Source organism: Mus caroli, chromosome 19 (assembly GCF_900094665.2).
Source record: "Mus caroli chromosome 19, CAROLI_EIJ_v1.1, whole genome shotgun sequence".
Taxonomy (NCBI): Eukaryota; Metazoa; Chordata; class Mammalia; order Rodentia; family Muridae; genus Mus; species Mus caroli.
Genome location: NC_034588.1, coordinates 25,749,134 through 25,760,597, shown reverse-complemented (window position 1 = coordinate 25,760,597; position 11,464 = coordinate 25,749,134). Strand labels below are relative to the sequence as shown.

Below are 11,464 nucleotides of genomic sequence, written 5' to 3'. Positions count from 1 at the left end.
CTCAGGCTTATGAAGATCTGCCTGCCTCTGCCTTCCCAGTGCTGAGACTAAAGTGTGACCACAACACCTGGCATTTATTTGTTTTATTCATGACTTGTGTGTGTGTGTGTGTGTGTGAGAGAGAGAGAGAGAGAGAGATTGAGACAGGGCTCCTCTGTGTAGCCCTGGCTGTCCTGGAACTCACTCTGTAGCCCAGGCTGGCCTCGAACTCAAAGATCCACCTACCCCTGCCTCTCAAGCACTGGGCTTAAAGGCGTGCGCCACCACCGCCTGACCAGCAGGTCTTGATTTTAAATGAAACTTTCTATGGCTCTTTAGGGATTTATGAGTTGGGGAGCTTTCCAGCTTTGTCCTTTGTTTGGGTGCATCAGGGAGCCACTGCCCACCAGCTCTAGGCCACCAACTAGATGTCACCAAAGCCTGAATTCACAGTGTGCTGTGAGTTCATGGTACTAGAGATGCTGGAGGATTTTTCACCTTTATTCAAAATAGGTCAAAGATCATCACATCTCAGGAGACTTCTGTCTGTTCATGCAGGGGACACGGAGAGGGCAAAGCACGGTGTAATGGGAAGAGAAGCACAATAAAGAATGAACTCTGTCCCCTGGAATGAAAATGGGAGCATTTGAAAACAGGGACAGTTGGAAGCATATTAAGTCCCATTTCCATTTTACCAGGAGTCCCACATGGCAGGTGGAGTGACCTTACACTGGACTTAGGTGGCGTCCGGCTTGGACAGGTGTATTATGACTCCAGGCATCTTAGTATGTTTTATCAGCTATGGGAGTAGCCCTCGGTGAAATAGCTTCTGAACAGCAAAGGTCTATGTCTCAAGGACAGGAGTTCAAGGTGAAGGTACTAGCAGAATGGATGTCAGGTACAGACTTTCTGGTACACAGGAAATGCCTGCCTGCTCTGTTTTCACCTGGTGGAAGTGGCACACGACCTGACCTTTTATGAGGACATACATCTCTCATGACTCAATAGTTTCCCCCAAGTCCCGAGTGACTCCACATTCCGGTTGACGTCTCAACATAGGAACCCAAACATTCAGATTATAGCTCTTAAGATTTCTCTCCAAACACAAACTGCTAAGTTACCATAAGGAGAACAGAGCATAGATTTAAAGCAACAACTATTTGCTATATGTTTGCAAAAGTGGGGAGCTTGCTATTTTTTTTTTAAATAGAAATGACAGTACCAATGGTCTAAACTAGTAGTTTTCAAAGATTTTTTTTCTCAAAAGTCTGTGGTTAAAATGGAAAAGATGAGTTAGAGGAACAGTTTTAAAATATGAGTATGTATCAGAATACTCCACGAGGCTTGTTAAACATACACACCTTGGTTTCAGTTTCAGGCGTTCCAATTCACGACGCCTGAGATATGGAGTGGACGCCTAAATTGGTTATCAAGTTCCATTGATGATACAAATGTACAAACTGATGGAGCTCAGCCCTGAATGCATATGAAAATTCTGAATAACTGAGAAGCCGACTAAGAGCTTGGACCAACTGAATCAGAAATTCTGGATGGGTAGGTTCTGGTCTCGAAAGAGCCCAACCTGGGACTCGTGCTTCTAAAGGCTGGGCACTCCTGAAGGTATTATCACCTAAAGTGCCTATCAAAATGCCCAGTGCCCGGCCTCCATTAACAACATTCTGAATCAAGATCTCTTTGTATGAAGGCCCAGGAATGTGCGCCCTAGAAAAGCCCGCCAGTGATCAATCAGGTGCAGTCAATTTTGAGAATTGCAGTTCTAGATTAATAATTCTCAGCTGGGTTGCTTACTGGGGTCACGTGGGGTCACTTTCGGGTGCAGTCAATTTTGAGAATTGCAGTTCTAGATTAATAATTCTCAGCTTCGGTTGCTTACGGGGGTCACGTGGGGTCACTTTTAAAGTGCTGGTAGTCTGGCCCCTGGCTGACTAGCTGGAATGTCATGTGGCCTTCTGGTCGTTTCTTAAAGCTCTCCAATAACATGTAGAGAGTGGGAAATGCTACTGCCCAGGCCCGTAGCATCAGCATTGTGTCCTGGAAACTTGTAGAAATGCAGATTTCTAGGCTATGCCCTAGGAGCAGAGTCCCTGGACAAGAAAGCCAGCGATCTATGTCTTAACGAGCCCTTGAGGGCTTTCTGGTTCTCACTGAGTTGAGAACCAGGGGATTCAGCCTTTGCTCATTAGCACTAATCAATTAAGAAAGGATTAATGGATCCCATTAGCTTGTTGACACTTTGAGTCAAGGGGTTAGCCCAGGCAATTTCAGTGGAGCTGCTGGAGGAAATATGGTGACATCCAAGAGAGGCCATCAGAACAAGGCCAGTCTCGGGTTGTGTGGCGTGTATGCATGAGAAAATGAAGAGCTCTGAGGCCCACCACACATGCACAGCCTCTTCCTGCACTCAAAGTTGTGTTCTATCCGAAAAGAGCCCCCAAACTCTCATTAATTAGGAAAACAAGAGCTTTTGACAGCACTTCACTTCGTTTGTGTAAAGCACAATACTAGTGACTCCTTGTGATGTCCTGTTAAAATTCATCTTCCTGCGCCAGACACCAATAGATTTTGCTTCTTTGGGTCTGGGCTGGGCAGCGGTGGAATAGCATTTTAAATGAGTACAGCATGCTGCTGAGAGTTAAGTGGTGGGCAAAGGAATCAGAAGCGAAACAAACCTCCATGGCTCAATGGGCTTGATGCCTCAAGCTTTGTGGGGGAAACTTGGAAGACCTTCAGACTTCAGCCCACTTTAGCTGCAGAGGTTGAAGGTCCTCCATCAGTATGTGAGTATCAAGCTCCGGCCACGCGCGCAGTCACTTGACTGCGGCTCAGCCTTTCTATCCGGGTTCTGAAGCCTGGATTTGACGCCAGGGAAAAACATTTTTTTTGTCTTAGGCTTTTTCTTGTCCCCTTGTCGCATTGTTGTCTGGCTTTGAGACTCCACTATGGCACCTTTTGTCTTCTCTTGGGGAATTTTTGCTATAACGAATAGTCCGATATACTTCACCTGCGTGGCAAATTATAAGGCTACTAGAAACACCAGGGTCTTTTCCTGACCGAAGTCTAAAACGCTACACATATTTGGCCTCTAGGGGGCGCTAGCCTTCAGGAAAACAAGGCTGTTTATGTAACAGATTGGCAGTTTAAGCGGCTGTATAAATGTCATTCTTTAAAAATAAAGAAGAAATCTCAGCTAACTCAAACAGGAGCAAATTAAAAAGTAGAGCGAAACATCTATTTCACGAGCACAATTCACCCGCTGTCTCTGGTACTTCAAATTGATACCTTTTCTCCAAATGATAACTGGCACCCTCCCACCGGCTTTAGCTACGCTATGACAAAACAACCGATCAATCCACTCACTTCAGTGAAGAAGAAAAATCCAGTCAGTTAGAAGGGGCTTCGTGTGACTCATACACCTGGAGACGGAATGATTTCTAAGCTATCAACTATAAAAGCCAAGCAGCTAAGCCATGACTGAGGGGTTGAGTTATCCCCAAAACATATTTAGGAAGTTTTGTATTGAGACACTCCACTGTTTTAAACGGGAATCTCTATGTGAACGCATTAGGAGGGTCCTTGAAATACCAATTTTCAACAGTCTTAAGGGGTATCTATAACACATAGAGCCTTCTTGTCCTGAGGGCTTTGCGGCCAGTCTGAGATCTCAATGTTAGCATCAAGATGGAATCACACGGGGTGCTTTGGAAAATCCCCAGACTCAGGCACAACCCAGAGCAATTAAGTAAGGATCTCCAGAGATGGACACCTGGATGCTGGGTTCTGAGCCTTCACTGTTGTCGTTTAAAGTACCTTCAGTAGTATACAAGTAAGGTGTTTTGTTTTGTTTTGTTTTAACACAAGGTCTCTCTGTGTAGCCCTTGCTTTCCTGGAACTCACTGTGTAGAGCAGGCTGGGCTTCAACTCACAGAGATCCACCTGCCTCTGCCTCCCAAATTCTGGGATCATGAAACTGTATGGCTCCTGCCTTAAAGCAAGGTGTTATACAGCGGGTGACTCTCTTTCTCTCTGCTTGCAGTTCTCCCCCACCCCCACCCCGAGGCTCGGGCCGTGTTCTCTGAGACTAAGGGCAGAACTCACTTTCAAGCCCAGTTCTCACACTGCCTTTCCTCAGCTCTTCCTCCTCGATGTCTGCTCCAGTCACCATGCCGACTAACTCCTAATGGGCCCACCCTGTATCTTACTTGCTTCGTTTATGGACTTTGCCTGAAACTCAACAATGGCCACATGCAGATCACAAGTATGGAGATTTTCTTCATAGACACAAACAAATCAATATGGAAGTTACCTCACAAACTACACCATTACGAGTTTGAAGATTAATCCCATGGCAGAGCACTGGTCTCAGTCTTAGTTACCTTCTATTACTGTGATGAAACATGTGACCAAAGCAATTTACTATAGGGGCTCATGGTTCCAGAGGGTTAGAACCCATGGCCGTCATGGAGGGGAACATGGCAACAGAGAGGCAGGCATGGCTCTGGAGAAGTAGCTGAGGGATTTCTTCCTGTCCACAGGCACTAGGCAGAAAGAAAACTAACTGTGAACGAGGCGTGGACAATTTAAATGTCAAAGGCCATCTCCAGTGATACACCTCACCCAAGGTCTCACCTCCTAATGCTTCACGAACATTGTCACTGGCTGGGGACCAATCTTTCAAATATATGAACGTCTGGGGAACCATTCTCATTCAAACCACCACACCCCTAATGTTTAAGGCCCTGGCTTCTGTCCTCAGCACTACAAGGAAAGAAAACAGGCCTTCGAAGAAAGCTCTGGTATCGAGCCAAGTTTAGGGACACAAATGAGTTCATTACCTCTCACAGAAATCAGTTCGGACCTCCTGGCAAATATGGCTTACCCAAGGTCAGTCAGTCAGGAGAGCAGAAGAGACAGATTAGAGTCGGGTGTTATTACCCATGAAAAGAGGTAGCACTAAGCATGGCCATTTTGGGTTGTTGTGGTTGTTGTTGTTTTTGTTTTAAAAATAATTTAAAAAAGAGACAGAGAGAAACTCAAGTGTCAACATGACAAACAAGCCCCCCCCCCCAAACCCTTCCTTATTTCTGCCAGGTATGTTGCCACAGCAACAAGAAAATTGACTGATGCAATGTCCCTTGCTCTCTCCCTAGTTGGATATTAGGGAAATAGCAAAGTTCCCAGGAAAGTTGCGCCTGGGGTCCAGCTCCCAATGAAGCACACAGTCAACTGGATTTGTTGTTTGGGGCAAGTCATCTCAGTTGGGTTTCCTGATCTTTCTCTCTTCCTTCCTTTCCTTCCTTCCTCCCTCCCTCCCTTCTTTCTGTCTGTCTCTCTGTCTGTCTGTCTGTCTTTCAAGACAGGGTTTCTCTGTATAGTCTTGGCTGTCTTGGAACTCACTTTGTAGACCAGGCTGTCCTTGAACTCAGAAATCCGCCTGCCTCTGCCTCCCAAGTGCTGGGATTAAAGGTGTGTGCCACAACTGCCCAGTTTTCCCTTATCTTTCAAGGGAAATGATGATCCCTGTCTTATAATGGTGATGAAGACTCAGTGGTCAAGCTCATAAAAGATGAGAGGTATGGAAGATACTGCATAAACACTCAACGCTGGTCACAACTGTGGTCATTACTATTACTGTTTAAGAAGTCGCCATCATCTGACTTTGTGACGTTATGAAAGAGAACCTAAATGATGAGCCAAGAGAGGTCCGTCATGTTCCTTTAGTTTAGTCTAAACAAAACCGACTCAGCCAATCAGAAAAATACCTGGAGGAGTTTTTCCATTAAGTATTTTTTTTCTGGTTATAATGGAAATAAATGTATCAGTGTAGAGACTGCGTAACGGTGGCGGAGACCGAGTCTGCACTCATATGAGATGAGATGCTCTTTGGAGATCCACATCGTCTGTGTCAGTTGTGAATAACAGACCCTAGGGAAGATGAAGACTCAGAGACACACAGTGACTTACTCAGGATCGCACAGCCCTGCCTCTCCCAACCTGGATGTGCTAAGCTTCCACTCTCTGCTCTTTCTTCCCCACTGTTTGTTCACTAAGTAAATGTCTCCAAGTCAGCACAATTCATCATCCATTGTCATAGATGTGTCTTGAGTGCTTGACTTTCTTGGAGCTGGCCACACACATTATGGCTGCAATGAGGGTGAGAATTACAACACCCTCTTAAATCTGTCTGCTGTGGGTACAGGGCTAAGGGCCACACCCTCTTAAATCTGTCTGCTGTGGGTACAGGGCTAAGGGGGTTTCCTGAAAGAGTTCAATCCCCCAAGACGGTCAGTCAACTCCAAACATTTAGATTAAGCTAAACCCTATGTTAGTGGCTTTCAATTTTCCTAATGCTGCGATCCTTTAATACAGTCCTTCAGGTTGTGGTGACCCCGCCCCCAACCATAAATTTATTTTGTTGCTACTTTACAACTGTAATTTTAGTAGTTATGAGTCATAATGTAAATACCTGATATGTAGACTGTCTGCTAGGTGACCCCTGTAAAAGGCTCATTTGATCTCCAAAGGGGTTGTGAGCTTCACTTTCCTGAGTGATAGCAAAAGTAGCCCCTTTAGATGCCAGGCCCCAGAGGGCACTGCCAGCGAGATGCCAGATTGAGCAGGTGGTCAAGAATGGACGCCAGAGCCATGCAACCTGTCTCGTTTTACCCCTCCAGACTTTGTCTACACAGAACATGGGGCAACATTTGACAGGACTTGCACAGAAATCCCTTGGTTGAATAGAATTGCCAGATACTGTGATTTGTTGGCTCTGTCAATTTCGAACAACCAAGGGTTTGCTTTAGCAGAACTGTCTGGTTTTACTGTATACAACTAGTTGACCAGTGTCCCGGCGGCCTCATTTCCCCTTGTGCTGGAGTCTCTGACCATCACTAGCAGTATTTTTTATGCTTCATATTTCTTTCACTAAGAAACTTGCAGTGACATATGAAGTAAGAGTGGGTGGAAAGGGCTCTTCTTCCCAGAACTGTTCTCGTTTTTAATTATGTTGAATGAAATGGGAGTGGCCCCAAGGCCAGCCGCGCTTTCAAAAGTGTGAAGCAGGAAAGAGCCACGGTCATGCCCTCCCTCCCAGGGGAGTCTTCTGTCATATCTCTGTGTGGAAGAATAGATGGATGCTGCCTCTTCTTAAGGTTGTGCCCTGCCTGGATAGATGGAGTGAGAGAGGCGAAGGAGCGGGTGGGTAGACCCACATGGAGACAGGCAGTGGAGAGGCCTCTTGTGCATTGGGCTGGAGCTCCTGGCTGTTTGGCATTCACCTAGGTAACCTGTTGCCAGGAGGACAATGACTTCCCCATGACAACATTGGAGCAAGGTCCCTGGCATTGCAAACGGGGCCAGCAGAGTCCACCCTGGAGCGGGCCTGCTGCTTAATGAGCACACATTAGCACTCCAACCATTTCCAGAAGGCTGGAGAGGGACAGAGGGCATTCGGCTGCTTCCCACCCTCTCCAGCACCTAGCTCCTTGACAACACCACCTTGTCTACCCATCCACATAGCAGCCTTCGCTGCTGCCTCTGCTTTCTTTCTCATCTATAGGAAGAATAATATGTCCACATGGCTTCTTGAGAACCAGATCTCGAGGCTGCCCAGGGTTTTGATAATCCAAGTGATCTTCTGCTCTCTCTCTGACTCAGTTTCTTCTCCTGTAAGAGAATCGTTTGTCATTTCTCAAAGTGCAGCCCACTGGCATGGGTCACACACTCACCAGTCACATGGCTCCGAGAGTCTCTGATTCAGATTCAATGCCGTCTTGTAATTAATTCCCAGACAAGTATATTGTCTGCCTTGTGAAAGACTCCTGTTTATCTCTCAGTACCCAAGAACCCCCATCCCTCCCTCTCCCTGTAGAAACCTTTGCTTCAGACCTGGTTACAGCATCCCAGGTGGGATTTAAGGATCCAAGTGATTCTTAATGCAAAATGGTTTTCCCTGGTGGGGCCTGAAATGCCACTTTTCTACAAAGCAGTGTTCAAAAGCTTTCTAACACTATCGTTTATTCTGGAAGGATTTTATCACTCAGATGTGACACTCAAGGTAGAATGGGAATGTCCCCTCTACTCATCAGTGCAAATCTGTGTTAGAACCTTTCTCAAAGTCCTCAGGAGCCATAAGAGCATAACCTAAAGAAATAGTCTCTGGGCCAGCATGTCTGAGATACACTGGGTTAAGTCATGCTGAACAGAACTCTCCTCCGAACCATTGTTCTGTAGGTACAATTGGGAACCAGTCCTCAGCAATGGAAAAAAGTTATTGGGCAATATCTGACTCCATCATTCGTAACTGTTCAGAAGTCTAGACATTTCACTCTGTCTTTCAAAACAAACTATTGGGTGATGATTCTTACACAAATCAGTGTGTGTGTGTGTGTGTGTGTGTGTGTGTGTGTGTGTGTAGAGGGGTGCATGTGTGTTCATGGATATGCACATGCATGTGTGAGCATGCACAGGGAGGCTGAAGGTGGACCTCTAATGTTACTCTTCAGGAGTTTCCAGGTTTGCGTTTCCAGGCAGGGTTCACTGATTTGACTGGGCTGACTGGCAAGTGAGCTTCAGGAACCCACCTGTCTCTGCTTCAGGGAACTGCCAGCGAACGCTTTGCAGATCCACCTATCTCACTTCCCTGGTGCTGGATTATGAGGATTGGCCACTGGGCTTGTTTTTTTTTGACATGGGTGCTGGGAATCAAATTCAAGTCCTCATGCTTGCATGGCGAGGACTTTAAAAACTGAGCCATCTCCCCATCCCCTTTGTTTCTTGTTTTGTAACAGGGTTACAAGGCTGGCTTTGAACTGACTTGGCTATGAAGCTGAGGTTGACCTTGAAGCCCTGAACCTCCTGCTTCTACCAAGTGCTTTGTAGGCTTTCACTATTATTCATGCCTTGATAAAGTATTTTGGTTTAGAGTTGTGAAATTATAGTAATAATACATCTCACATAAGATTAGTCTAAAGATCAAAGGAGATAGCTAAAATAACAAAATGGGCACAGATGCCACGAGGCTATTTCCTTTTAATTGAAACATTTCCCAGCTCGAAGGAAGATCAAAGGGCTCATGAAGTAAAAGAAACACACAAGGCTCAGGAAGTAAATAAAACCTATAAAGACCAGGAAGACCCTGAAAGTTACAAGCTAGAACTTGTAACTTGACCTCTACCCCAGTTGGATGAATAGAATCAATAGTAACAATAGCCCCCTTGCTGAGGGACAAGTCTCTGCAATTAGCTAGGCTCCTAGTCTATAAATAGATTTTTTGTGATACAGCTTCTTAGAGAATTATCCATGCTCCAGTAAAGTAATCTCTCACTCACATGCAAGTAACCAACCCCAGTAAAATCACTGATTAAGTTAGACTTGGGTGGAATAGTTTTTTTTGGTCCATTGTTGGTGCCATATTTTAGAGTAAGTTGATGGATGTCTGTTTCTGTTGCCCCAGGAAAAGTCACACAACTGAGGACCCATGAAACTGTAAACATAAGCAAGAAAACAAAATTACTGACATGACCCAGGAGCCTCCTGATAACCCCAACAATAATAAAGAGATGTCCATTCCACAGATACTGATACTGCTGTGAATAAGGTTCAGAATACAGCATCTAGTGTCTAGCATATGCTTCAATACATTTCCTAAAAAGATCATATCCAGCTATCAGGCAAAAAGGAATAATTTTTATTATATATGAATGTATATTATATTATGTATTATTATATCCTGTCTTTAGCTGTATAGTCTTGTACTCAACTAAACCATTGGAGGGATTCTTCCACAGAGAAGTTGAAGTCAATAACAGATGCTGAGAGTCAGAGCACAATCTTTGCCTCAGAATATCAGGTTTGAGGATGAAAGGTCTCAAGGGTGACAGAGGACTTCTAGCAAGGCATGTCTGTTCTATGATATTGATTTGGGATATGTCTTCCTTTGTGGGAGTTCTGTTTTAAGATATTTAGACAAAGGTGGGATTTCAGAGTTTCTACTAGACTAATTAGGGACAGGATAGGACTCCAAAGGGCATGAGAAATCCTTGGAGTAAATCAGCCTCTTGAGCTGAAAGAAGATGTATACTGTTGTCTGAAGTCAGCAGTCTATCAGACTTTGTCACAGAACCTATAGAGAACTAATATAAACAACCAGGATAAGATGGTGTCTCTTCTTACAGTGCCACTTGGTAGCTTCCAACAGAAGTCTTTTCATACCTAACAAGGAGAGAAACAGCTAATGTGATCCCTCAGTGAAGGGACTCTAGGCATCCTGAGGGTGACAAACATGGCTCTGGCAGGCCTTGCCCTTCTCCTCTAAAAGCTAGCCACCAAGGTCTAGTCCCTTATTTGGCCATTTCCTCTTCCTGAGACTGACTACAAAGGTCCAGCTATCAAAGTTTTGAATCCTGGCAATCAAAAACCCCCTTTGACTCACCTAATTAACACACCTAATTAAAATTAAACACCTCATCCTAACACGGGGTTTCCCCTTTGGCTTTATAAAAAAAAAAAACATTTTCCTATATGTCACATCTGTCTCCTCTCTAACCAGAGACAGTGCTTTGTCCAGGTCCCCTCTGGGACAAAAAAAGTCTCCCCCTATCCTTCCCAAGCCTGGAGAGATGGCTCAGTGGTTAAGAGCACCGACTGCTCTTCCAGAGGTCCTGAGTTCAAACCCCAGCAACCACATGGTGGCTAACAACCATCCGTAATGAAATCTGACGCCCTCTTCTGGTGTGTCTGAAGACCACTACAGTGTACTTACATATAATAATAAATAAATTTTTGGACCAGAGTGAGTGGGGCAGACCAGAGTGAGCAGGGTTGACCAAAGCAAGAGGGCGGGAGAGAGAAGAGAATTCAATTCGCAGCAACCACAAAATGGCTCACAACCATCTGTATAGCTACAGTGCACTCATATACATAAAATAAAAATTTAAAAATCTGTTTAAAAAACCTCTTTGCCCTCTCCCTTGTTCTATTCCCCTTCATCCTCTATCGTCTGTCTTTGTCTCTCATTCTCTGTTCTCTGTTCCTCCCAGGCAGGGAAATCTTTGTGCTGAGACTTTGGTCTTAGGGTATCCCGAGCTGACATCCATCTTTTTGCTCAGCACAAGTGACATGCATTGTTGCTTGCTTGGTGGTAAGTGGCCTGCTCAGATTCACAAGTCACGAGTCTTTGTCAAAATTCAGAACAGAGCATCTTGGTGTGTACCTGTGTGTCAGAGAAGATGGACCAGTTGCTTAGTCCTGCAGGCTAGCATCTTTGTGTTGTAACAATGCATCCCCAGTGATTCTAGAGGCCCAAAGTCTAACATCAGTTCCATTAAGTTATAGCTAAGGGATTGGCAGGAACAGTTCCTTCTGCAGGTTCTGAGGAGAGAATGTCTTTCTTGGTTTTCTCTTTTTCTTTTAGCATTTCTAGGGATCTCCTGCATTTACTGACCTGTAGTCCTGTCTTTCAAGTTCA

General features: G+C 45.0%; 1 long non-coding RNA gene across 1 annotated transcript in view; it reads right to left on the bottom strand.

The window, feature by feature from the left end:
• Positions 1-9,390: 9,390 nt before the first annotated feature.
• The window catches only part of LOC110285689, a 42,268-nt gene continuing 40,194 nt past the window's right edge, over positions 9,391-11,464 (bottom strand). Inside the window, exon 5 of the long non-coding RNA XR_002377077.1 lies at positions 9,391-10,209. This is a non-coding gene — a long non-coding RNA (uncharacterized LOC110285689). The remainder of the gene's footprint in view (positions 10,210-11,464) is intronic.